The following is a 27,847-nucleotide window of genomic DNA, read 5'->3' on the forward strand; positions in this document are numbered from 1 at the left end:
CGCCACAATCCTCGATTTGCAACTAGTGTTGTGGCCTCATTTAGTTCTATACCTCTCATCCTTCAATCGTTAGTAAGCGAGTCTAACCATCGTCGTCTTGGTCTACCTCTACTTCTCTTACCCTCCATAGCACAGTCCATTATTCTCCTAGGTAACCTATCCTCCTCTATTCGCCTCACATCACCCCACAACCGTAGCCGGTTTATGCGTACAGCTTCATCCATCGAGTTCATTCCTAAATTAGCCTTTATCTCCTCATTCCGACTACCCTCCTGCCATTGCTCCCACCTGTTTGTACCAGCAATCATTCTTCCTACTTTCATGTCTGTTACTTCTAACTTATGAATACGATATCCTGAGTCCACCCAGCTTTCGCTCGCGTAAAGCAAAGTTGGTCTGAAAACAGACGGATGTAAAGATAATGTCGTCTGGGAGCTGACTTCCCTCTTAGAGAATACTGTTGATCGCAGCTCCGAGCTCACTGCATTAGCTTTACGACACCTTGATTCAATCTCACTTACTATATTACCATCCTGGGAGAACACACAACCTAAATACTTGAAATTATCGACCTGCTCTAGTTTTGTATCACCAATCTGATATTCAGTTCTGTTGAATTTCTTACCTACTCACATCAATTTAGTCTTCGAGAGGCTAATTTTCATACCATACTCATTGCACCTATTTTCAAGTTGCAAGATGTTAGACTGCAGGCTTTCGCCACAGTCTGCCATTAAGACCAAGTCGTCAGCATAGGCCAAACTGCTTACTACACTGACTGACAGAGCAAATGCAACACCAAGAAGGAGTGGTCAGAACTTTATGCCAATTGCAGGGTAGACTGACTTCACTGAGGTATGCTCATGATGTGAAATGCGCCGCTGTGCTGCGCACGTAGCGAACGATAAATGGGACACGGCGTTGGCGAATGGCCCACTTCGTACCGTGATTTCTCAGCCGACAGTCATTGTAGAACGTGTTGTCGTGTGCCACAGGACACGTGTATAGCTAAGAATGCCAGGCCGCCGTCAACGGAGGCATTTCCAGCAGACAGACGACTTTACGAGGGGTATGCTGATCGGGCTGAGAAGGGCAGGTTGGTCGCTTCGTCAAATCGCAGCCGATACCCATAGGGATGTGTCCACGGTGCAGCGCCTGTGGCGAAGATGGTTGGCGCAGGGACATGTGGCACGTGCGAGGGGTCCAGGCGCAGCCCGAGTGACGTCAGCACGCGAGGATCGGCGCATCCGCCGCCAAGCGGTGGCAGCCCCACACGCCACGTCAACCGCCATTCTTCAGCATGTGCAAGACACCCTGGCTGTTCCAATATCGACCAGAACAATTTCCCGTCCCGTCGATTGGTTGAAGGAGGCCTGCACTCCCGGCGTCCGGTCAGAAGACTACTATTGACTCCACAGCATAGACGTGCACGCCTGGCATGGTGCCGGGCTAGAGCGACTTGGATGAGGGAATGGCGGAACGTCGTGTTCTCCGATGAGTCACTCTTCTGTTCTGTCAGTGATAGTCACCGCAGACGAGTGTGGCGTCGGCGTGGAGAAAGGTCAAATCCGGCAGTAACTGTGGAGCGCCCTACCGCTAGACAACGCGGCATCATGGTTTGGGGCGCTATTGCGTATGATTCCACGTCACCTCTAGTGCGTATTCAAGGCACGTTAAATGCCCACCGCTACGTGCAGCATGTGCTGCGGCCGGTGGCACTCCCGTACCTTCAGGGGCTGCCCAATGCTCTGTTTCAGCAGGATAATGCCCGCCCACACACTGCTCGCATCTCCCAACAGGCTCTACGAGGTGTACAGATGCTTCCGTGGCCAGCGTACTCTCTGGATCTCTCACCAATCGAACACGTGTGGGATCTCATTGGACGCCGTTTGCAAACTCTGCCCCAGCCTCGTACGGACGACCAACTGTGGCAAATGGTTGACAGAGAATGGAGAACCATCCCTCAGGACACCATCCGCACTCTTATTGACTCTGTACCTCGACGTGTTTCTGCGTGCATCGCCGCTCGCGGTGGTCCTACATCCTACTGAGTCGATGCCGTGCGCATTGTGTAACCTGCATATCGGTTTGAAATAAACATCAATTATTCGTCCGTGCCGTCTCTGTTTTTTCCCCAACTTTCATCCCTTCCGAACCACTCCTCCTTGGTGTTGCATTTGCTCTGTCAGTCAGTGTATATTTCCACCTAACTGAATCCCTCCCTGCCATTTTATACCTTTCAGCAGATGATCCATGTAAACTACAAACAGCAAAAATTGCAGCCTTGTCCAACCCCTGTAAGTACCCTGAACCAAGAACTCATTCTACCATCAATTCTCACTGAAGCCCAATTCTCAACATAAAAGCCTTTGATTGATTTTTATAATCTACCTTTAATTCCATAACCCCCCAGTATAGTGGACATCTTTTCCGTCGGTACCCTGTCATATGCTTTCTCTAGATCTACGAAACATAAACACAACTGCCTATTCCTCTCGTAGCATTTTTGAATTACCTGGCGCATACTGAAAATCTGATCCTGACAGCCTCTCTGTGGTCTGAAACCACACTGGTTTTCATCCAACTTCTTCTCAACGACTGATCGCACCCTCCCTTCCAAGATGTCAGTGAATACTATGCATGGTATACTAATCAGTGAGATACCTCGATAGTTGTTGCAATCCTTCTTGTTCCCTTGCTAATAGATAGGTGCAATTACTGCTTTTGTCCAATCTAAAGCAACCTTACCAACACTCCATGCTAATTTTACTAATCTATAAAGCCATTTCATCCCTGCCTTCTCACTATACTTCACCATTTCAGGTCTAATTTCATCTATTCCAGCTGCTTTATGACAATGGAGTTTATTTACCATCCTTTCCACTTCCTCAAGCGTAATTTCACCAACACCATTTTCCTCCTCTCCATGAGCTTGGCTGTTCACAGCACCACCAGGAAGATTTCCTGTTACGTTGAGAAGCTGTTCAAAATATTCCCTCCATCTCTCCAGTGATTCCCTGGGATCTATTATGAGTTCACCTGAATTACTCAAAACACTGTTCATTTCCTTTTTACCTCCATTCCGAAGATTCTTTATTACTGTCCAAAAAGGTTTCCCTGCTGCTTGACCTAGCCTTTCCAGGTTATTACAAAAATCTTCCCACGACTTCTTTTTGGATTCAACAACGATTTGTTTCGCTCTGTTTCTTTCATCTAAGTACAAATGCCTGTCTGCCTTGGCCCTTGTTTGGATCCATTTCTGATAAGCCTTCTTTTTACGTTTACAAGCAGCTCTCACTTCATCATTCCACCAAGATGTTCGCCTTTTCCCATCTTTACACACAGTTGTTCCTAGGCATTCCGTTGCTGTTTGTACTACAGCATCCCTGTATGCCACCCATTCACTTTCTATATCCTGAACCTGCTTATTGTCTACTGTTCGAAATTTCTCATTAATCATATCCATGTACTTCTCCCTAATTTCCTCGTCCTGGAGATTTTCTACCCTTATTCGTTTGCAGACAGATTTCACTTTCTCTACCCTAGGTTTAGAGATACTTAGTTCACTACAGATCAGATAGTGGTCTGTAGCATCGAAAAATCCGCGAAAAACTCGTACATTCCTAACAGATTTCCTGAATTCAAAGTCTGTTAAGATATAGTCTATTATGGATCTGGTACCCCTAGCCTCCCATGTGTAGCGGTGAATAGCCTTATGCTTGAAGAATGTATTCGTAACAGCTAAACCCATACTAGCACAGAAGTCCAGCAAACGCTTCCCATTCCCATTAGCTTCCATATCATCCCCACATTTACCAATCACCCTTTCGTATCCTTCAGTTCTATTCCCAACTCTCGCATTAGCACTATTCTATCCTTGCTGTTGACCCTGACCACGATGTCACTCAATGCTTCATAAAACTTGTCAGCTTCATCCTCATCTGCACCCTCACATGGTGAATATACGGAGACAATTATAGTCTTAATTCCTCCCACTGACAAATCTACCCACATCATTCGCTCATTTACGTGCCTAACAGAAACTATGTTGCGTGCAATGGTATTCCTGATAAAGAGCCCTACCCCAGACTCTGCCCTTCCCTGTCTAACACCCGTCAAGTACACTTTTTAATCTCCTATCTCTTCTTCGTTATCTCCCCTTACCCGAATATCACTTACTCCTAGCACATCCAGATGCATCCTCTTTGCTGACTCAGCCAGTTCTACTTCCCTTCTTCCATAAGCCCCATTAATATTGATAGCTCGCCATCGAATTCCATTTCGTTCGCCAAGTTGTTTCCAAGGAGTCCCTCGCCTGTCAAATGGGAGTGGGACTCCGTTACTCCCATAGGTCCGAGGCTTGCTTAAAGTGTTCTGAGCTCGGTAAATTCATGAAGCATGATGCTACCCAAGTGAGGGTCTCTCCTCTAACGGGTTATGGACCACCGATGAATTGTATAGTCCTAGCTGCCTGAGCACAAGGAGGGCCGAGGTGCCCACTCACATTGCATAGCAACTGGTATCCCGACTGTCAGGAACACTTACTAGGCCATGGTTCACGAACTAGGACGTGACAACAATAACCCAGATTGGCATATCACCAAAAGGCTTGTCGCGTGATGCCACTGAGAGACAGACAGCAACCTGCTGGTGGCAGATCACCAAAAGGCTTGTCGCGTGATGTCACTCAGAGACAGACAGCAACCTGCTGGTGCAGATCACCAAAAGGCTTGTCGCGTGATGCCACTGAGAGACAGACAGCAACCTGCTGGTGGCAGATCACCAAAAGGCTTGTCGCGTGATGCTACTCAGAGACAGACAGCAACAGACAGCAACCTGCTGGTGGTAGATCACCAAAAGGCTTGTCGCGTGATGTCACTCAGAGACAGACAGCAACAGACAGCAACCTGCTGGTGGCAGATCACCAAAAGGCTTGTCACGTGATGCCACTCAGAGACAGACAGCAACAGACAGCAACCTGCTGGTGGTAGATCACCAAAAGGCTTGTCACGTGATGCCACTCAGAGACAGACAGCAACAGACAGCAACCTGCTGGTGGCAGATCACCAAAAGGCTTGTCACGTGATGCCACTCAGAGACAGACAGCAAAGAACAGCCTTCGAAAATTGTCAAAGCTGTTGACCCAAGCGATACGATATACGTTGGAAGGAATATATCGCAATCATGAGCCTAGCAAATGTGCAGTTCACTTATTGTTAAACATTAACAAGAAATTCATATTTTAATTTGATATGGAAAACACATTAACATCTTTCTGAAAATTCCAAACAGACTGCTTGAAAACTGAATATGTACAAAGAAAATGAAGAGCGCTGCTGAGGCAGATCATCGTCTCCCAAGACCGTCGACGTAACACTAATGATGGGATTCTTCTTCTTCTTACTACTAGTTTAACTCAATCACGGGGTTCCGAGATCGCTTGTTTCCTTCTTCTTGCTCTCATGTAGCTTCACAATTGTTAATTTTGTGTCTAAAGATTATTTATTTATTTATTTCTCCTTGGCTGAACGGTTCCCGGCTCGGTGGGGTATTTTCACTGCGTCTGGTTAATTCCTGTGGCTAGGGAACTGGGTGTTTGTGTCCACTTCTCTTGACCTGCACACAACACATCGGGCCGTACAACTCCTGCCGCCCGCAGGTCAGCATCAAGCTATCACATGCATGTAAGCAGCATGAGGCTACCCCCCGCATCGCTCGGGCTGTGGACGGGGCCGAGCTATGTATAGCTGTGGCCCACGCTGCTCTTGGCAACTCTCAGTTTGTTTACATCAGGGAATATTCGCTCTGTGGTAGTAAAGCAGGGTGGCAAAGAAAATCATATTTTGTTTGTGGTTTTTAGGTCCTTCCATGAATTTAAAAGTATCTATCATTAATATCAATTCCAATTCCCTGTTGTTCGAATCGATACTGCTTCAAGTTCAGAATATGTAATTTCGATTAGCGACGTGGAACAACGGTAGTGTGTCGGCCTCGGATCCCAGATAGTGGATTCAAGCCTGCAGTCGGGTTTTTAAAAGGTGGAAAAAAGTGTCATGTGTAACTTCGTAACTGGCACGCAGGCAGCATAAATGGCGTTAAACCACAGGCGGTGGCTAAGGATTATTATTATTATTATTATTATTATTATTATTATTATTATTATTATTATTATTATTATTATTATTATTATTATTATTATTATTATTGATTGGCCAATGTTGAAGTACTTTTTTTAGCTTTTACAACGCAACAAAATCTGCACGCTTATTAGAACGACGGAACGGCCCAAAATTAAAAAGAAAAGGAAGTACTGTCCCTTGAAAGCAGTAGCCTTGGCTCAGTGCGGTGATGAGCCTCGTGTGAGTAGATTTACTGGCAGGGCGTGACCTCGGCATCTCCGAAAACTGTACAAGTAGTTAGTGGGACGTAAAGCAAATAACACGAGCATTCCAGCAGGCCAAGTATTTTCTGAATCAAGATTTGGTGCTGACATTGTTTGCGTTGTCCGCCATGCAGGGTTGGGAAGCCTGCGTGGTTCACATCCCGGTCACTCCATGTGAGATTTGTGCTGGACAAAACGGAGGTAGGACAGGTGTTTCTCCTGTCATCATTTTATATCATCTGCCAGTCATAATCATTGGTCCAGAGGGGTGCGGCACAATTCCTATCCTCTCCGCTAGATGGGGCTGTACATTTTCATTCATGCAGGACTTGCTCAGCTGTTTGTGTCATAAATTGTAGAGCAGGGCAGTAATCTGTGGATGTATTTTTTCAATGAAATATTTTTTAAGATTATGGAATTCATCCAGTGGTATGTTAAGGAGTTATAAACCCAAACCGCACCCCTTGGAGCAACAGCCGCCAAGGGCGATGGCCTACCAAGCGACCGCTGCTCAGCCCAAAAGGCCTGCAGATTACAAGGTGCCGTGTGGTCAGCGTCTGATAACTCCTCAATCGTAATGACGTAGGCTGAGTGAACCTCGAACCAGACCTCAGATCCGGGTGAAATTCCTTGACCTGGCCGGGAATCGAACCCGCGGTCTACGGGTAAGAGGCAGGCCGGCTGTTGGAATGATAAATATTTACCGGATAATTAGTTTGAATTTAGTTGCTTCTGTCCGGTCTGAGTTTTAAAGGAGTGTCACAATATCAGACGAACATGTGCCATCTCGAAAGAGGTCGTCCTGGCACTGTCCACAGACCGCAGTGTGTGTCATCTTATTCTTAACTCACATTTAAATTAATACACTTTCATATTGAGCACAGTATTCATTATCGTGAACAACTAATTACTGACGAACTTTCTGAAATGAATGTAGATTATTTCACATTCAACCATTAATATTTTCGAGTTAGTTGATATATTAAATGCTCGATGCCTTCAGTACTAGTAGTACAAACATAAATCATACATTCGTTAGTTAGCAGAGAACATGAGAACATGACCGCGCTTCTGGTGAACCTTACAATGAGAAGTAAAAATGTTAAAAGCTTCGACTTGCCACTTGGGCTCGGCAGCCCCTTAGGCACCACGTGACAACTGCCTCCTTTCCCTCTCCTCCGACCATTTGGAGCCAGTTTCCTTTCCCTCCGACCTTCGATTCCTTCTATTTTTTTACACCTTCTTTCTAAAAACCTCACTCTGTTGCTTCTTCTTCCCTTATCTTGTTTCTTTCCAAATCGTTCTTGAGCTCGTGTGTGCAGGTTGTTGTTGACTTCCTGTTCCAACGATATTTGAAGATCTGTTTTGCTAACCTGTTCTCATCCATTCTTCATCATATCAACTGCATCGTTTGTGTTATGTTTTCTAAGTTCCGATATATTTTATCATTACTTCTTGATTTCCAGAGTTCTGTAGTTCTTACCGCAGTACTTCTGATTTACTCACCTTGTAGTTCAGTACTAGACATTCACTCGCGTACTGCGCGGCCGTGTTGTACTGTATTTTGAGATTTTTACATAAAAACTTTTTGTTGTAGATATTCCTAGTTATACCTTATCTTCTTTCCATCTTGTGTATTCTTCCTTCTACAGTGCACTTTTCCAAACCATTTCGTTGAACTTTTTCCCCAATTATTATTATTATTATTATTATTATTATTATTATTATTATTATTATTATTATTATTATTATTATTATTAATCATATATAGAGGCTCGAACAGAATATGTCGTGGGCTAGTTTCTTATCTGCTAAGAATGAGTGGTGTGAAGGAAGAATAAAGAAATATTATGTTCCAGAAGAGGGGGACTATATAAGATGTTTGCGGACACATGGCACTCCGTATTTCAATCGTTTGTTCGTAATAGATTTCTCTACCCCTTAGTCCTCTTTCTTTTTCCCCAGTCATTTCGGGAAACTGTAACATTTTTCGGCCGGGTTCCTTCCCAAGGCTACGTGATCTTAAGAAATGAAAATCTCAACCCAGTATCGTTGGTGGTTGGGAAGCCAGCAGCTACGTCACTGAGCTAATCATACCTCCAAAACCTCTGACCTAAACGAAATACTGAATTATTACAAACATAAATCAACATTAGTCGGAGCGTTTCCTATACAAGTGTACATGCTGCACCTCGACTGTTGTCTAAATGCTGATACCGTGCTCGGAGTTAGTATACGGTTAAAAAGCGAATGACCAAGCGAGTTGGCCACGCAGCTGTCAGCTTACGTTCGGCTTCGAACCCCACTGTCGGCAGCCCTGAAGATCGTTTTCCGTGTTTTTCCATTTTCACACGAGGCAATGTTGGGGCTGTACCTTAAATAAGGATACGGCCTCTTGCTTCCCCCTCAACATCAACATCAATAATCGGTGACGTGACGGCGGGCGGCCACAGAGATCGTCGCGACGCAGTAGGCCTGCGCGACTTCACGGCCCTAGCTGTTGCTCAAGTGGAATTGTTAAATTTGTCTCGTAGCGACCATTAAGTCACCATAACTTTCAGGTCACTAGAAAATTTGAAAATCTGAGTTGGTCGGCCGTCCGTTCGCTCGCCGCCTCTGTTCCTTTGTTAAACTATAAATTATGGTCAGGGTCCGTCGTTTAGCCCGTGGCGCGCCTTGTAAAGAAGGTGGCATTCAGCAGTTCCGAGTTGCACATTGTGCATTTTCTTTGTAGTTGGCGGACTATTAACGAGAGATCCTTGATAAATACGAAATTAGTGGATAAAGATAAGATACCGAGAATGAAGTGAGGAACCTACCGATGGGAAAACATAAGACGACAATCTGGACAAACTTACCACACAACTGTGGGCAATGACAATCCTAGGAGAAAGGAAAAGTCGTGACGTTGAGACGCTTTTCACTTGATTATTTCAGTCCTGTACAAGGCTCTATATGGTAGCGTTCGCGCCTCTCTACGGGTTAAGCCCAAGAGGGTACCCACACAGCGGGACGTACAGCCCAGCATCTCCAGCGCGCCACTGCAGTCTCTTTGTTGTTATATCTGCTTCAATTCTGCCAGAAAGTCGTATTCTACGCCAGAAGACTCCGACACAGCGTATTGCACAGTTCATAAACTATGGAAGCTTTAAAATACGGTACATTATAAGGGTGGTAAATTATTCTATTAGTGACAGTAAGAGTAGGCTACTGCCATGTTCTTTCAATATTTTTTACATTTTTTGTTGCAATTTCCTTTACGTCGTCCCGACACAGATCGTTCTGACGGTGATGACGGGACAGGAAAGAGTTATTGGTGGTGGTGGTAATGATTATTGTTTTAAGAGAAAGTACAACTAGGCAACCATCTTCTTTATAACAGAGAAGGAATCCAACACTTCGAAAAATGAAGATATCAGCCAAAGAAACCGGTCTAGAGTAACGGCTGAGAAGATCCGTCGTGCTGACCACACGACACCTCATTCGGGCTGGGCAGTGGTTGCTTGGTAGGCCATGGGGTTTGGTTTTATATCGGGCATAGGAAGTCAAGGGCCACGAAGGGCGTAAAATGAGACTCCCTGGCCTCGGAAACCTAATACCGTCTGAAGAACACGAGTTGTCACAAGTAAGTGGAAGCAATCTCGGAACTCAGCTAAGGGCCCCGTGGTCCGCAACCCTTGAGCCCTTTTTAGTCGTCTCTAACGACAGCGGAATAGGAAAGGGCTAGGAGTGGGGAAGAAGCGACCGTGATACAGTCCCAGCATTTACGTGGTGTGAACATGGGAAACCATCTTCAGCGCTGCTGGCAGTGGGATTCGAACCCTGTATCTCACAGCTACGTGAGCCGAACAGCTCAGTCACTCTCGGCAGTCTTGAAGGTGAGGCTCATTCCTATCCCATCATCGTTGAGGTGGTACGACGTTAAAACTACCAACGATCTTGAGCGCAATCCAAGTGAACCAACAGTTCAGATTTCTTTGTTGACTGTACTGCTTCCTGTTGCGGTCGAGTCAGTGGGTGGTGTGTGGTCATCCTGCAGACAATACACGGGCTACTTATTCACAAGACATGACAAATAGAGAAACTGAAAGTGTCTGAGGACAGGTGCACGTTTTTGATTTGATGCCCCTAGGAAACCTTCGCGTCGTGATGAGGATGAAATGACAATGAAGACGACACATATACCCAGCCCCCGCGATGGTTAAAGTTCCCGACTCTGCCGGGAATGTAACCCGCGACCTTTGAGATCCAAGGCCAGTAGGCTAACCATTTAGCTATGGGGCCGGGCAATAGAGAAATTAATATACGGAAACAAAACATGCGAACGAGAGGCTTTTTTATTTCTACAGTTAGCGACGACATTTCACTTCAGTTTGTGCATGTACAGCTGAGTTCAAGTAGCCTAAAGTCTGTTACATTTCAGGAGACAAACATAACAGATTTTGTAAAAAATTACTTCTTTCTTTCTTTCTTAATCCGTTTACTCTCCAGGGTTGGTATTTCTCTCGGACTCAGCGAAGGATCCCACCTCTACCGCCTCAAGGGCAGTGTGTCGGGGATACAAGTGGGAGGAGGACCAGTACCTCGCCCAGGCGGCCTCACCTGCTATGCTGAACAGTGGCTTTGTGGAGGAATGGGAAGATTGGAAGGGATAGATGAGAAAGCGGTCGTGGCCATAAGTTAGGTACCATCCCGGCATTTTCCTGGAGGAGAAGTGAGAAACCACGGAAAACCACTTCGAGGATAACTAAGGAGTAGATCGAACCTGCCGCCCTCTACTCAGTTGACCTCCCGAGGCTCAGTGAACCCCTTCCAGCCCTCGTACCACTTTTCAAATTTCGTGGCAGAGGCGGGAATCGAACCCGAGCCTCCAGGGGTGGCAGCTAATCACGATAACCAATACAACCACAGATGCGGACTAAAATTAGTTTCTGTACCAACTTGGCAGATTCAATCTCGGCTAAGCCCAGTGATATTTCAAAGTACTCAAGTACGTTAGTTTCATGTCGGTAGAGTTACTATCGGTCAAAATTGCGGCATCTTGGCGTCTGTGAAAACCTTACAAGTTGTTAGAAGCAGGTAAAATGAATAAATTATTATTATTATTATTATTATTATTATTATTATTATTATTATTATTATTATTATTATTATTATTATTATTATTACATGTATAAGTAGGTAGGTTAATTTGATATTTGTTACAATTGGCTTTACGTCACACGGACACAGATAGACGACGATGTGACATGAAAGGTCTAGGAGTGGGAAGCAAGCGCCCATGGCCGTAGGTAAGGTACAGCCCCGGTATTTGCTGCGTGTGAAAATGGGAAAGTACGGAAAACCATGCTCAGGGCTGCCGACATTTTACGCCTCATACCTGAAATCATGAAGATAAGAATGTGATCATGATCTCATAGGTCTCACTATACGACCGAGTTTCTGTGGCGACACATCACACGACCTCTGCAGCCCATTCAAAACCACAACTTCGTTCATTCTGTTTACCCTAACATTTCACTCACCAGTTCATTAAGCAACTGTACGTACTGGTTAGTTTCTTATCCGTTACCTTCAGGCCCAGTGTCCATCGTTTACTCATCCACAGATCGAATTAGCTCTCCCACACTTAATTCGATTTCTAACACAATGGAATTCATTAATGCCATCAAATATAAGTTAAGAAGTTAGTGAATGCGTATCTAGTAGTCTGACACTGAGGTACTTCACTGTTTCTGCGGTTGTCGTCTCACATGAGGGCGTCTTACTGAATACGAGCAACAAGATCAGGGGTGGCATGAAGTTAAATCCAGCCCATCTCAAAGCTGACCGCTGACCGTTGCCTCATAACGAGGAGAAACCCTGATGGGTTCAGCCTCAAGGCCTGCAGATTACGAGGCTGAGTGGACCTGACCACATTTTGACTGACGTTGACAGGGCGTTGCTCTAAATCCGAAGAAGTGTATATTTAAAACGTGTGATTAACGGAAAGAACAACAGGATCAAAAGCCCCTCGTAACAGTGAAGTAAAGAGTGAGATTCTTCTTATTTTTTTCCCACGCCTGCGCTACACATAAGAATTTAGGCCTGTTTTACGGTCGAATGCCCTTCCTGACGCCAACCCTACTTGGAGGCACATTTTCACTATTATGGGTTTCTGTGGTAGCTGGTAGTGTGGTGTGTTGTCTGAATATGAAGAAAAGAGCTCAAACACCCATTCTCAGAGCCAGAATAATTAATCGATCAGGATTAAAATGCCCTATCCGAGCGGGAATCGAACCCGAACCCGGGACTCTCTGAACCGAAGGCCTGTACGCTGACAATTCAGCCAAGGAGTGGGACAGTGAACGAGCGAGAAGAAAAGAACTCTAATAAATTTCCACCTCGGGATTTACAGAAAGTTTGAGGACACTCATATCAGAAGGGAACTAGCTTGTGGCCGTTCTTCACAACTGATTGAGCTCATACCGAAATGATATTAAAACTCTAATGTATTACTTTTAAATTTAACTTGGAGGAATGATAAATTAGCTGTATAAATTGTAATTTATAAATATTCAGCAGACATCTCTGGGTGGTATAACTCGCCATGAAAAATAAAAACGAATACTATTACTGTTTACAATGTGAAGGACTGCCGACACGAGGATGAACATAGCCAGCGGTCTACCTTTTGTCAGTTGTTCCCCTACTCTTCTAGTTTATGTCGCTTATTTAATCTAGAATCGACATCTGCAGTATTCTGAGGAAAGGATAATACCAGCCTCTATCAATGTTTGAAAGTTAATTATATCTGTGGTGTGATTAGCTGCCACTCCCCGAAGGTCCGGGTTCGATTCCTGGCTCTGCCACGAAATTTCAAAAGTGGTGCGAGGGCTGGAACGGGGTCCACTCAGCCTCGGGAGATGAAGTGATTAGAGGGGGCTTCGATTCACACCTCAGCCATCCTCGAAGTGGTTTTCCGTGGTTTCCCAATTCTCCTCCACGCAAATGTCAGGATGGTATCTAACTTAAGGCCACGGCCGTTTTCTTCCCTCTTCCTTACCCGTTCCTTGGAAACTTCCCATTGTCCATAAGGCCCGTGTTCAGCGCGGCAGGTGAGGTACTGGTCCTCCTCCGCAGTTGTATCTCCCCAAGCAGAAGTCTCACGCTTGAGGCGGTAGAGGTGGGATCACTCGCTGAGTCCAAGGGGAAAACCAACCCTGGAGAGTCAACAGATTAAGAAAGAAAGAAAATACAGTGACAAAGTAACACCAATTTGCTACGTCCGACTCGTTGGCTGAACGGTCAGCGTACTGGCCTTCGTTTCAGAGGGTCCCGGCTTCGATTCCTGGCCGGGTCGGGGATTTTAACCTTCATTGGTTAATTCCAATGCCCCGGGGCCTGCGTGTATGTGGTGTCTTCATCATCATTTCATCCTCATCGCGACGCGCAGGTCGCCTACGGCCGTCAAATAGAAAGACCTGCACCTGGCGAGCCGAACCCGTCCTGGGTTATCCCGGCACTAAAAGCCATACGACATTTCATTTTTACCAAATACTACTACTACTACTACTACTACTACTACTACTACTACTACTACTACTACTACTACTAATAATAATAATAATAATAATAATAATAATAATAATAATAATAATAATAATAATAATAATAATAATAATAATGAGCCCCCCGGCCGGGCTGAGTGGCTCAGACGGTTAAGACGCTGGCCTTCTAACCCCAACTTGGCAGGTTCGATCCTGGCTCAGTCCGGTGGTATTTGAAGGTGCTCAAATACGACAGCCTCGTGTCGGTAGATTTACTGGCACGTAAAAGAACTCCTGCGGGACTAAATTCCGGCACCTCGGCGTCTCCGAAGACCGTAAAAGCAGTTAGTGGGACGTAAAACAAATAACATTATTATTAATAATGAGCCCTTCCCGCGTCCAGGTACGACACAGGCGTATTACCCCGACAGCCAGTTGTAATCTCAGGGTATTTCTTCACATAAGAAAAATATCTAATTTTTTGTCTTGGCTAGGCTTAACGTGAATTCAGAGGAAAAGGTAGGGACCGCACGCGACAGTCACCGATGAACGTCTCCATCCTATCGTATTCAAGAGTAAATTCACAAACGCAAATCGTATGATAAGTCTCTCTACTCACAACTGCTACAAATTATCACTCACTTTTTAAGAAAATAATGGGAAAACACATTTATTAAACTAAGCAAGAATTAAAGAATTGAGAACTCGTGTTACTAAGAACTTCCACAATCGTTGATTAAATTCAATAATAATTCAGAACATTCTACATTTAAGTCAGCGCTGGCTTACTAACGAAATAAAATAATATAATGAATTCACTATCTCTGAAATGAACTCAAGTTTCATCATTCATAATCATGTTTGAAAAATTAAATCAATCATTCACATCTATCACTGTACCATAATCACTTTGCAGTTTAAAATGGAATATTTTCTTACAATTTATAAATTCTAAAATCTTACTATCTGAATTCGTTAATGAAGTATTTTTCTGGCGAAGAAATATACTATGATGACTGACGTGCTAAGGTTTCCATCCCTATTGCCTTTTAAATGACGGCTCCTAATTTTCTATCTTCTCATTTAAAATTATTACATGAATTATAAATCAACACTCAAAAATATAAATAATCTATCTCACTATTCTATCTAAATAATTCTTAATTTACTGCTATAGGCTCAATATGCATCCATTTGCTATGTGCAAGTAATTCAATAAGTGTTTACGTTATGATATCTCGGTACTATTTATATGCGTCGCTTCTATATTGGCTTAACACATCTTTCGCTTCACCTATATTACGTCATAAGATACCTATATTTTAATATTAACAGCAGTTCTTCACGTTGCACCAACTCTCTATATCCACCATTCATACCTTATTGTATGTCACTCCCACGGTGTATCTCTTTCCTTGTGCTTGCGTCGTCTAACTGATCCAATATATTCATATTTAGCATCTACCATCCATATATACGTCTCATAATCACCGTAATCCACATTTTCATACACAAATTAATTCATGTATCTTCTTTCTTCATTATAAAACCTTCAATAAATTCCATTTCATCTTTCTCAATACCATTTTCCATCATTCATAACCTCTTCCATATTAATAAATGCAATTACTAAGACGTACCATTCTTCTTTACGTAAATACTCCTTTAAATAGATCAATTCTATTCCACGATGCTTAACCTTAAATATTGCGTTCTTCTTCTTCTTGAAAGGTGTGGTTGGACTCACGTGTTATCGTCCAATTAAATATTGCGTTAGTGTATTTAACAACATTACTTTACAAGGAATAACTCGACTTTATCTTTCACTTCCTCTCATGCGATGCATCTGTGACGTAATCGTTGACTGAATGATTTCGCGAGATCCGTAGATATTATTCAGCATATGACCATCTTTGTATTCAACTGTTAGATAGCTTCTCTTCCTACTCGTATTCTCAATTACCTTGGTAATTCACTTCTTTCATGCATAGCCATACTCCTGGAGATATCAAACTAATTATACACTAACTTAATATAGTATTAGCAGTTTTAATGTAACGCACTTCACTTCATTTCACTTCACTGTTTCACTTGCACTCTTAAATATTTCACACTTAGAATACTCTATACCAGGGATGGCGAACCTATGCCACGCGTGACACGGGAACACGATTTTGGTGGCACACCACATGAACATAATAATGTTTCTTGTACTATAGACTATACATATCTCGTGTATCGTATAGTCATAGTGTTTCAGGCTTAAGAAATAAATATCAATTTTGTAAGGCGAATAGTTGCCAAGAGATTATCCCAATTTCGAGATAGTTCATTCGGACGTGCAATATGGCAAGACTTCAACACTGACAGGTCCGGAAATCAAGTGAGATGCGGTCGGCAATCCATTCGCTCATCCACATCAGTCAATTAGTAAAGTTCGACGTTGGTGTGGTTCCCAACAGCGCGTAATTTTTCTTAGTGTGTAACTGTACTGTTTTCAATTTTGTAAGGCGAATAGTTGCCAAGAAATTATCCCAATTTCGAGATTTGGAGAAACCATCGAGCTTAATTTCAAACCATCATATTGCACAAATGAGTGATGTTAAGGTAAATTATTTTTAAGTGGTTAGAAATGGAGTTGACTGAATTTAAAGAAAGTAGTACATGGGTGAACAAATTTGTACAACTTGGTGAAGCATTGGTGAAAATCGAGTGTGCTGTTGATGGATATTTGTCTCTCTAGAAGCCGGACAGTGGAACAGCCTCTCACAAATGTTTTTCGGCCATGAAGAAATTTGCTAAAGCGGTACATACTTTGTCTGGGTCATTATACGCCAGCAAGTAGCTATTTTCTACAATGAACGTTGTGAAGTCAACAGTTAGAAACCGTCTTGGTTCACACCTAAGTGCTTCTTGAAGACGTGGCTACTAACATTCAGCAACAAGTTTCACTCTAAAGTTGAGAACGATTGGTATTTTTGATTTCTAGGCTATATCTAATATTCCTTAATAACGAAGAGTGTTACAATGGACGCTTATGTTAGGTATTCTTAAGACTTACATATTGGGGGTTATTCTGCCCGAAGGCAGGTCCGAACCTCCGCAGAGGTGTTCCTGAGCCGGAGTTTACGTGCGGTAGGGTGGCCAGTTCCTTTCCGCTCCTCCATTCCCATACCCCCCACCAACAGCGCGTGGCAACCCATCCAACTCCTGACCACGCCCAATGTTGTTTAACTTCGGAGATCTCACGGGATCCGGTGTTTCAACACGGTTACGGCCGTTGGCACTTACATATTTAAAAGTGTATTTTTGCAGTATTGGAAACACGACCAAGGAACATACAAGTAAAAGTATTATTTTACAAGATATATGTAATAAAGTAATAACATATTATGAAACATAATTTGGAATTAGAGATGCAAGTAGGGGGTGGGGAAGGGACGTGGGTTGTAGCTATTCCAAAGGAAAATAACAAGTGGCACAGTAAACAGTTGGGAATAATAAACCAGACTTAAAATGGCACACTAGTTGGAAAAGGTTCGCCATCCCTGCTCTATACTAATGCATATGCCTAGCTAAACTAAGAATTAAAATACTTATGGCAAACACTTAGCTCGGCTTTCATCATATCAGCTGCCAGTTGCTCTCCTACCGCTCGTCACATCGCTGGTTCATTGGCCATGGTTCGAGGTTCGGTTGGATTCCTAATCTCTCATCTTAGGTAGGGTCAGCTGGTTGGATCATATCTCCGCCCAGCTTGGTCCATCTGGATGCTTAGCACTGCCAAAATAATCAAATAATGTCGACAAGTAAATGTCCATTTTTAAGTTTTTCTTATAGTAATATTTCTTTTCAAAATATTCTATTAATCTTCTCTTGCGTTCACTTCTCTAAATCTGCGTAAGATCTTCCGTATCGTCTTATAAAAATCTTCAATATTCAATTATTTGTTTTCTGAAAATGTTATTCCTTCCTCGATTCTTCTTCTTACGGAGTAATTCTCTCCTATCCTTTTCTTCTTTTACGACTTCCAATTAATGATTTCCAATGTATCGCTAATGCCTTTGCTGGCAGGAGCTAGTGTTTACAGTGCACTATGTCTCCTGCTATAGGCTACAGCAATTTTGTTACTTTCATAGATCTGTCTCTGTCTTATCCTTGGCTTTGACAATATGAATGTGACAGGTATGAGCGATGCTAGTAATGCCAATCCTTATGCAGCCAGTCCCTGTTATGAATGGTGTGAAAATGTTGCTCATAGGGTCGGTTGGTGCATGCATTTCAGTGGGCTTGCCAGACTGATATGTAATAGCAACTCTGGCTCGGTGAGGAAAGCAACGGGAAACTACCTCACTCCTCATTCCCTAGTACGCCTCTTCAGTGATGCCTAGGCCATCTATGACAGGTGATGGCGGAGCTGCCTTAGGGCTGACGGACTGAACATACATACAATGTATCGCTGATCTTGCGCCACGGGTCTATCAGTGTACGTATTTAAATATCCCACTGCCTCTATATTTTTCACAGTGTCTTGCCGTCTTCTTATAATTTATAACAGTTACTTTTCAAAACCTCCGCCATAATCTTTACTATTTCCTTCTTCGATGCAGCAACAGCAGTTTGATTCCTCTCGTCTCGAGTTCAGTTTTTCAAGTATATTTTTCAATAATATCTAATATTTTACTTGTTTTACTGAAACAATTCCCCTGACATTGGTCTGTTCTGCGCCGCCTTTGAAAGGTAGTCGTTCCAAGTTAATTATGGCCTCCTATTGCATTCACATGTCAAGACTTTCTTGTATACTCTCTTGGGCCTGAGTGGTCTATACCTTCCCTGGACGTCATTTTGGAACACGTCCGAAAATTCAACGGGCACAATAATAATAATAATAATAATAATAATAATAATAATAATAATAATAATAATAATAATAATAATAATAATAATAAGTGAACTGTTGAAGCTACAGGCCATCGTCAACGTCACGATATCCTGAGCTGCATTGCTGGGGCCGGGTCCGCTATCCGACTCAGTCAAACACTACTGATCTGCATTTAGGGCAGTCGCCCAGGTGGCAGATTCCCTATCTGTTGATTTCCTCTTAAATGATTGCGAAGAAATTGGAAATTTATTGAACATCTCCCTTGGTAAGTTATTCCAATCCCTAACTCCCCTTCCTATAAACGAATATTTGCCCCAATTTGTCCTCTTGAATTCCAACTTTATCTTCATATTGTGATCTTTCCTACTTTTAAAGACACCATCCAAACTTATTCGTCTACTGATGTCCTCCCACGCCATATCTCCACTGACAGCTCGGAACATACCACTTAGTCGAGCAGCTCGTCTCCTTTCTCCCAAGTCTTCCCACCCCAAACTTTGCAACATTTTTGTAACGCTACTCTTTTGTCGTAAATCGCCCAGAACAAATCGAGCTGCTTTTCTTTGGATTTTTCCAGTTCCTGAATCAAGCATTCCTGGTGAGGGTCCCATACACTGGAACCATACTCTAGTTGGGGTCTCACCAGAGACAAATATGCCCTCTCCTTTGCATCCTTACTACAACCCCTTAATACTCTCATAACCATGTGCAGAGATCTGTACCCTTTATTTACAATCATATTTATGTGATTACCCCAATGAAGATCTTTTCTTATGTTAATGCCTAGGTATTTACAATGATCCCCAAAAGGAACTTTCACCCCATCAACGCAGTAATTAAAACTGAGAGGACTTTTCCTATTTGTGAAACTCACAACCTGACTTTTAACCCCGTTTATCATCATAACATTGCCCACCGTCCATCTCATAATACTATCAGCTCACCCTGCAGCCGCTCACAGTTTTGTAACTTATTTATTACTCTGTACAGAATAACATCATCTGCGAAAAGCCTTATCTCTGATTCCACTTCTTTACACATATCATTGATATATATAAGGAAACATAAAGGTCCAATGATACTGCCTTGAGGAATTCCCCTCTTAATTTTTACAGGGACAGATAAAGCTTCACCTACTCTAATTCTCTGAGATCTATTTTCTAGAAACAGAGCCACCCATTCAGTCACTCTTTTTTCTAGTCCAATTGCACTCTTGTATGTAAAGCAGAGAACTAGCTTGTGGTTGTGAATTTCCTCTCACGTCACTACACTAAGGTATCCACTTTTCCCGGACGGTCCTCAAAGTCTCGCAGGGAATATCCCGCTTCATGGCTTCATGCGCTTTCTATGCTCAGGGTTACGGAATCACTGATCCTCATTCCAGTCGTTAATCCAAAATTAAAATCCTGAACTATCGGGAATCGAACGCTGGAGCGTCCAGATCACACTACTTCTACACCGCGCTGCTGGCAATAATAATAATAATAATAATAATAATAATAATAATAATAATAATAATAATAATAATAATAATAATAAATGTTTAACATCGTTACTGGCTTTTCATCAACGCCGGTGCAGTTCGAATTCGGATTCCACGTAGAACTGTAGGTGACGCTCTTGTGTGGTATGTGTTTAAGGTCCGTAAAGTTCGGAAGAATCAATAGTGTACCATTTCAAGAAGGAGTTGATTAGTATCGCTGCTGGGAGGGTTCTTTCTCATTTCGACAATTTTAAATTATTTTTATAACATACTCTGTTGGGGTTTGATTCCGTAACCCTGAGCATAGAAAGCGCATGAAGCCATGAAGCGGGACTTTGAGGACCGTCCGGATACCCTAGTGTAGGGACGTGAGAGGAATTTCATAACCACAAGCTAGTTCTCTGCTTTACGTTTCCACCAGGTCGCGCAATACTTCCTTTTGTGTCTGGGAGGGAGATTACTCGTCACCCCTCTTGCCAGGTAGTGCGGAAGTCACCTCTTAGTCGTTACTAGGGCTCTCTATGCTCGCCCGCCATTATGGTTCATTCCTGCACTACGTTGGTAAGACAGTTGACCGCCCCAGTCTTGCATATCCCTCTTTTCTACTGTTCTCCAACCCAGAAAATAATGCTAAACTAACATAATGTAAAAATACTCATTATCAGTATTACTCAAACGGTTGCTCAACATACTGTAAATGTTAGTAGGTTATATTTCGTACATTATTGTGGAATTTTTACTCGAGACAGTGATTGTACGAATAGCAAGGTCGTTGATAATTTGCCTTTTAACAAACAAAGTAGGCATGTATTCTCACTGGAGAAATATTAGAAAAAATAGCTTACTAATAAATCTGTTTATTATTATTAATAATAATAAGTAGAATAGGTTGTCCGTAAGCTATGCGCCGCGGTATCGTCAAATGAAATGAGGGATTCCGTGGTATTGATGTAGGCTACAGTTATTCTTAAATCGTGGAATTTGACGTGATAATCGGTCAGTGTCGAAGATATATAAATTGTGATAGAAGATTTTGATACCATATAACCTCAGTCGGTATTTCATACTTGCGTGAAATTTATTTAGCGTTATTTTCAATGTTAACGAAATAATAAGAAAAATATTCTTCGAACAAAACGCTGAAATGTGATGTGCGAAGTCGAACACACCCAAGTAACTGGGATTTTTTAAGCTTATTTCTTTCTTCTAAAATTTAGTCCCTTTCCTTATTTACCAGTATTTAAAACCAGACCTTCTATGTGAAAAATAAACTTAATTTTTGGTTAGTGTTATGAATCTCATCAGCGTTATGCAGTTGTAATGAACAGAGAATTTTAGTTTCTTCAACCGAACATTCATGAAATAAATGTTATTACAAATTACATTCAGGAAGAACATAGGAATAGAGTAACTACTTCTATAGCTGAATCTTCTCTTCCAACCTGAAGTATTGCACTGATAAAATCAGTTACCAATGACTTGTAAGGGGAGTCACCCACGAGCTGTGGAGAACATTGTAATTTTTTTACTTTGAAGTTAACAGTACATTTTTTATAGAGATTCCTCTGGTTTGAGGAGAAGTAGTATGATTCATCAGCACGACTTACCTTGTAAAACTTCAAAGGGTCGCAACATTGGTTAATTTGCTCACGCAGCACATTTTTAAAAAATATGAAATTTAAGTAATATTTTACAAACTTACTATCTCCTTTTATTACAGTATTTACAAAACAATAACATTCCATTCCTTGTTTACATTTTTCTCTTCTTTACCCAAGCAGGCCCATACATTTTACCCCGTTTCCGTGCTTTCTTGTTAAAGTCCACAACAGCATAGAATCGAATTTTGAAGAAGTGTCTAATTTTTTAAAAAAAATTACAGCACGTTGGAAAACATATACTGGACATTTTCATTCGAAATTTTCTCCGTTACAAGATTTCCACCATTTTGCAATATATAATGATTATAATCCCTATAGAAGACCTCACGGTTACAAATTCATGTTTCATAACTTCATAACCTCGAAGCTGATGTTGGTTTCCACCTGTCACGTCTACAGTTTTGAAGCCAGATTGCTCTCCTAGAATTTTCAGAAGGGAATCTTAACAACCTGTATCGCGCAGTAGAGACATTACTACAATTAGGTGCAGAACAACCCACCATTATGTAATAAATATCCGCACAAACATTGCACAATTCTGTCATGCACGTGGTGACTAAAGCAATACGTTCAATGTGATGAAGCGAGCGTTTGTAGGAGAAACTACAGTTTGATCACATGGCCCATTGCGCACATATGAACCAAAATGGCGGCTAAGCATACCCATCTTATAGAGCCTTAGTCGTTACGGTGTCGTACACAGCAAGGACAAAGTACCCCGGTTTGTGGGATATAACGGGGAGTGGGGGCTGTGTACGTGAAAACTGGAAGAAAAAATTGGAATTTCGACAGAGAGGTGAAGGTTGGCAGCCTACCAACTTAACTTCTTCTGTTCCACACGCGGGTGGGAACTGCGTGGCCCTGTTTCGTGACGCTAACCCTATTGCGTGTTTATGAGGTGGTTTGTAGTGTGGTGTGTTGTCTGAATATGAAGAGGAAAGTGTTGGGACAGACACAAACACTCAGCCCACGAGCCAGAAATCTCCGACCAGGCCGGAAATCGAACCCGGGAGCCTTTGAACCGAAGGCCTGAACGCTGACCATTCAGCCTACCAACTTAACTGTGGTGATAATGAGATACAATAGAAGGACGGCGTGATGACAAGGAGGTGAATCATAGGGGGGGAGGGTATCCCTGGCCTGTCGTAAGAGGCGACTAAAAGGGGCCCCAGGCGCTCTCAACTTTGGAGCGTTGGTTAGCGACCACGGGACCCTTAGCTGAGTCCTGGCATTGCTTCTACTTACTTATGGCAGGCTCCTCACTTTCATCTGTCATATCGACCTCCCTTGGTCAACTCTTGTTCTTTTCCGACCCCGACGCTATTAGGTTTGCGAGGGCTATTGAGTCTTTCATTTCACGCCCTTCGTGGCCCTTGTTTTCTTTGGCCGATATCTTCATTTTTCGAAGTGTCCGACCCTTCGAGTTTTTGTCTCTGATTAGTGTTATATAGAGGATGGTTGCCTAGTTGTACTTCCTCTTAAAACAATAATCACCACCACCACCTGTCCATGACGCGCTACTGACAGTACATCTCCCTGGCCGCTCATTATTCGTCATTTCTTACTTAAAGGTGTTCTTGTTTCAATTTTTTCTGAGTGTTTTGTCACTTTCAGCAATTTCTTACATTTATTTATTGTTTTTAAAGTCATTTTCTTTGCCATTTTATGCATTTATCTTGGGTAACCAACATATCCGAATGTCGTAGGAGCTTTCAGTAAAGGAGAATACTCAAAAGGTCCAATACTCAGTAACAGTAGAGTGTAAAGCTGACCGTTCAAGGAAAATCTTTGACAATTCGGAGAGGATACTTTTCCTACAGATGCGAAGTGAAAGGGACAGTACATGCAACATGTGGGTCGTGACGTACCAGTGGATTGCATAATATTCTAACAATGACGAAATATAGAGGCTTCGTTCATTTCAATCAATCACTACCGATCTGCATTTAGGGCAGTCGCATTTGCTTGTAAGAACTTAATTATTAAAAAGGACTCACATTTTGCTCAAAGTTGTTTCCATTATCATTATTGTTACCGAGTTTTCGTGGAATGCAGAGGTGAAAGAAGGTGAATGGGTCTGTCTACGAAAGTCAAATATTAATATACAACTTATATTTCTTTTCAGATATTAAATTTGAACAAGCAACACGATTTCAGGTACAGACTTAGTTTTGTACAAAATAGAAAACCAGAAAAAACCAAGAATTGGTAAGTTACAATTTGAGCTTCAAGCTCATAATTTACAGAGGTTCTAACATCTTTAATATTGCGAACAAGGAGATAAATCTCCCAAAACACAATTTCCAAGAGCACTTTGCTCCAACGATTACAAATTACGGCCTTTGAACTGACACTAGGAACACGACGAAGACACAGTGCGGTGGATTTGGTCAAAACTAGCAAAAAACTGCCAAGAACTGGACCCTGGCCTCTTACAGACAACAAACATATAAGAGACGCAAAGAAATAAAAATATACCAGTAATAAGGGCAATAACTTAAATTTATTATGGAGAGGAATTTCTTTTTTTTTAAAGGTTGCATAGGTAAAACAAGGGGGCCACAAATCAAATAGCTAATATTAATAATATGTGGCCCATAATCCAAATACACCAGACTCATTGATTACAGCACCTTCACACACGCTTACCTTCATAAAAGACGTGACGAAAAGTTTTGAATAAGGACTTGGCATCTGTATTAATTAATTGAAGAATATGAATTCAGGTGGGTCAAAACATTTCTTTGTAGCACATCTGGTCTAAGTTTAGGGAGTAACAGCACCTAACCATAACATTCTCCCTTTCAATTCCCCACAACTCTCAACAATAAAAATTCACGTCCCCCGAGAATACAATATCATTAAGTAAAAGAGTTTAAAACGGGAGAAGAGGGAAGGTGCACCGAGCTCATTTATACACATAAAATAAATTCAAAGAGAAAAGGGGAAGTTACCATGGTTTCACGCCAAACAACAAAAATATGGAAGGCAACCCGCAAAGAATATAACGTATAAAACAAGAAAATAGGTAAAGAAGGCCAATGACGGCAATGTGAAACGAACAATACATAAGCAAATTAGACACAAAAGGTATCACGGACTCAAACGTCAGAACCACCCACGTTCACACATAGACCAAGAGGTTAGGTCGCCGAATAAAGGGACATATAAGAACGTCAACACACAGCACATAACAAAATAAACAACTGCTCTCGAGCTCAGACAGTATGAACCAGAAAGTGGTCCATCTTAAAGAGACGGAGTGTCTCCAACACCAAAACACACAGTTAGCTTGTATTCATACAACACCTATAGTTGGTGGACATGAAATATACAGAACACGCGATAAAATAATACAACATGTGCTCAAGCGGTATGTTAATGAAGCGACATGAGTGGCTCACAGCAAACAATCTCATACACACACACATGAATCCGTGTCACCTTCAGTTCTCAAAACAAACATAGTGAATCGGTAAAGGAAAATCAAAGTTAACACACGAATAAATTAGAAAAACACGTAATGAGGGAAACCTTTCCAACCAAACCATGGTGAGCTCAAAACGAAGCAGTAATAAAACCAAGAGAAGATTAAAGAAAACTAAATACCTCAATTATATAAGCAATACACGTTCTCGAAAGGCCAAGATATGTACAAAGACATCTTGAATCTATTAAAATATCTTTTATATGCCACAAAGGCGACTTGGAAGTCCAATCCTTCCATTTTCTCAAGTCAAAAACTCTACACTACCCACCCAGAAAGATAACCCAACAAGACGGGGTAGAAAAAAATGCTTTGACCTAGGCTAACGTGTGAGATGCCATCTACCGGAATAAGGAAAGATTACATAGTGGTAACAACACATGATGGGAAATAGTAATAGTTCATAGATACAACAGTTCGCTAGGAACGTGAAGACTTCAGAAAAGGCAAACGTACCATAAAATGATATGGTGCGGTTGAGCTCTCAACATTACATTACAAGAAAGGAGCCTCAATGCTCTACGCTCCCAAACCCTTACAGCCTACTCAAGGCAACCATTAACTTTTACAATTCAGATGAGAACGTCTTTGCTCCAGTACTTTTACACTTTCGGGCCTCTCTGTGGACAACCTACAATTTACAAGACCATATTGGTAGTCTTTTAAGTTTACATGAAATAAATATTACAGGGTTATTGAGTACCCATTCTACCTGGCCTTCGTGCAAGAGTACAGGTTAAAGTTACTTGCCGAAAAAACAAAATGTATGAAGGCTGAAACTTACGCTCTTTGAAATCAACGATTAAAATCCTACTTGGGCTAGTGGCCCGACAATGCAGAGGTTAATCTCACACTACTGAGGTGACTAGAAGGACAACTTAAGTTACAAATTACAAGCGAAAACGGTTAAAAAATCATAGCCACCTCGAGATTAATTGAAGGGGAACTCAAGAGGGTAACGCACACTTTATTCCCGGTTTTCAGTTAAGTACTTTGACATACTTGGACTTTTACATGAGAAGAAAGAGAAGTTTATATGTTAGGAAATTGACTGTTACGTACTAAAAGATAGGAACCTTCCCCTCGAGTCGGCTTGCGGAGCTAACTACTGAGTTAGAAACTGGTGGCCATTACCTTATCTGATGTTCTGATAGCCGAAGAATGAGGCCTCCGCCTCCTCTCTTAACACACACACTCAGTAACCCGACGATCAATAAGACAAGTTGGCTTGAAAAGGAGTCAGCTTTTATACCCGAGAGGAGGGTTCGAGAAGGCTCTGGATTAAAACCGGACACACCCTCTCATTTTTATTGGCAGATAAAATAGGTACAAGAAGCGTTTGATTGGCTGAAAAATAAGGTACACAAATTTTCGGATTGGTCAGAATCCAACGCTGGTGGGATGAGTAAGAAGTGTTGCAAACCTTCAAGTATCAAAACTAAGGAAAGTCAATTCAGTTCAAAAAACCTATAAACACAAAATTTCTTTAAATTTCTAGTTGTTTCACTTTGCACCAGAGTGCATGACCTCAGTTTTTTAATAGAGACTTCTATGGAGAAAAGTCCATACTTCTTGAAATAGTTGTTGCAAACACACACACAAAAAAGAAATTCAGTCAGCTTATGGTACCTTAAAATAACACATTACTCTATCACTTTAGTAGTGACATCTGTTGATTAACGTTCCAACTTCTTGCGCTAGTGGTTTCAAGTTTTGTATGTTAGATAGCGTTCTTCAAGGCACTTCATTTAAATGCACGGGATTGAGGTGTAACTCCCGGTACAATTATTATTATTATTATTATTATTATTATTATTATTATTATTATTATTATTATTATTATTATTATTATTATTATTATTATTATTATTATTATTATTATTATTATTATTTTCATTTGTATGTTTTATTCTTAATATCATATGCTCGAAGGTCTCCATATATGATGTTTTGTACAAACTGATGGGAAAACATTGCTATTTTGAACTTAGTACATTTGGATGAGTAATGTGTATAGCCCAGAGTTTGATGAGGTGGCATTGTTGATGTAGTCGAAAACTTCCGATGATTCATGTGAAACGCGCGAGTCCGTTGGTTGTGTTATTGTCTTGGGGCCAGCAAGAGACTCAGGGCGTGGTCGTGACATGAGGATCTACTCATGATTGGCTGGCCAGGATCAATCTAGGCGGATCATGTGAGAGGAAAGAGAAAGCTGATGTCTGTTTAGGCGAGGGGAGAATGGTACACTGACGACTTCTTCTGATACGGTACTGGAGTGACACTGTAGCACTATACCGAACTGGACTTCAAAAGTTTGTGGAACGTGACTGACCTACAACTGCAGAGTGCTTAGACACTTGGTATTGTATCACTTGTGGCGGTTTGGTATTATTTGTTCGTTAAAGCTTGGGGGGGGGGGGTGC

This window comes from Anabrus simplex, chromosome 1, assembly GCF_040414725.1.
Source record: "Anabrus simplex isolate iqAnaSimp1 chromosome 1, ASM4041472v1, whole genome shotgun sequence".
NCBI classification, from domain to species: Eukaryota; Metazoa; Arthropoda; class Insecta; order Orthoptera; family Tettigoniidae; genus Anabrus; species Anabrus simplex.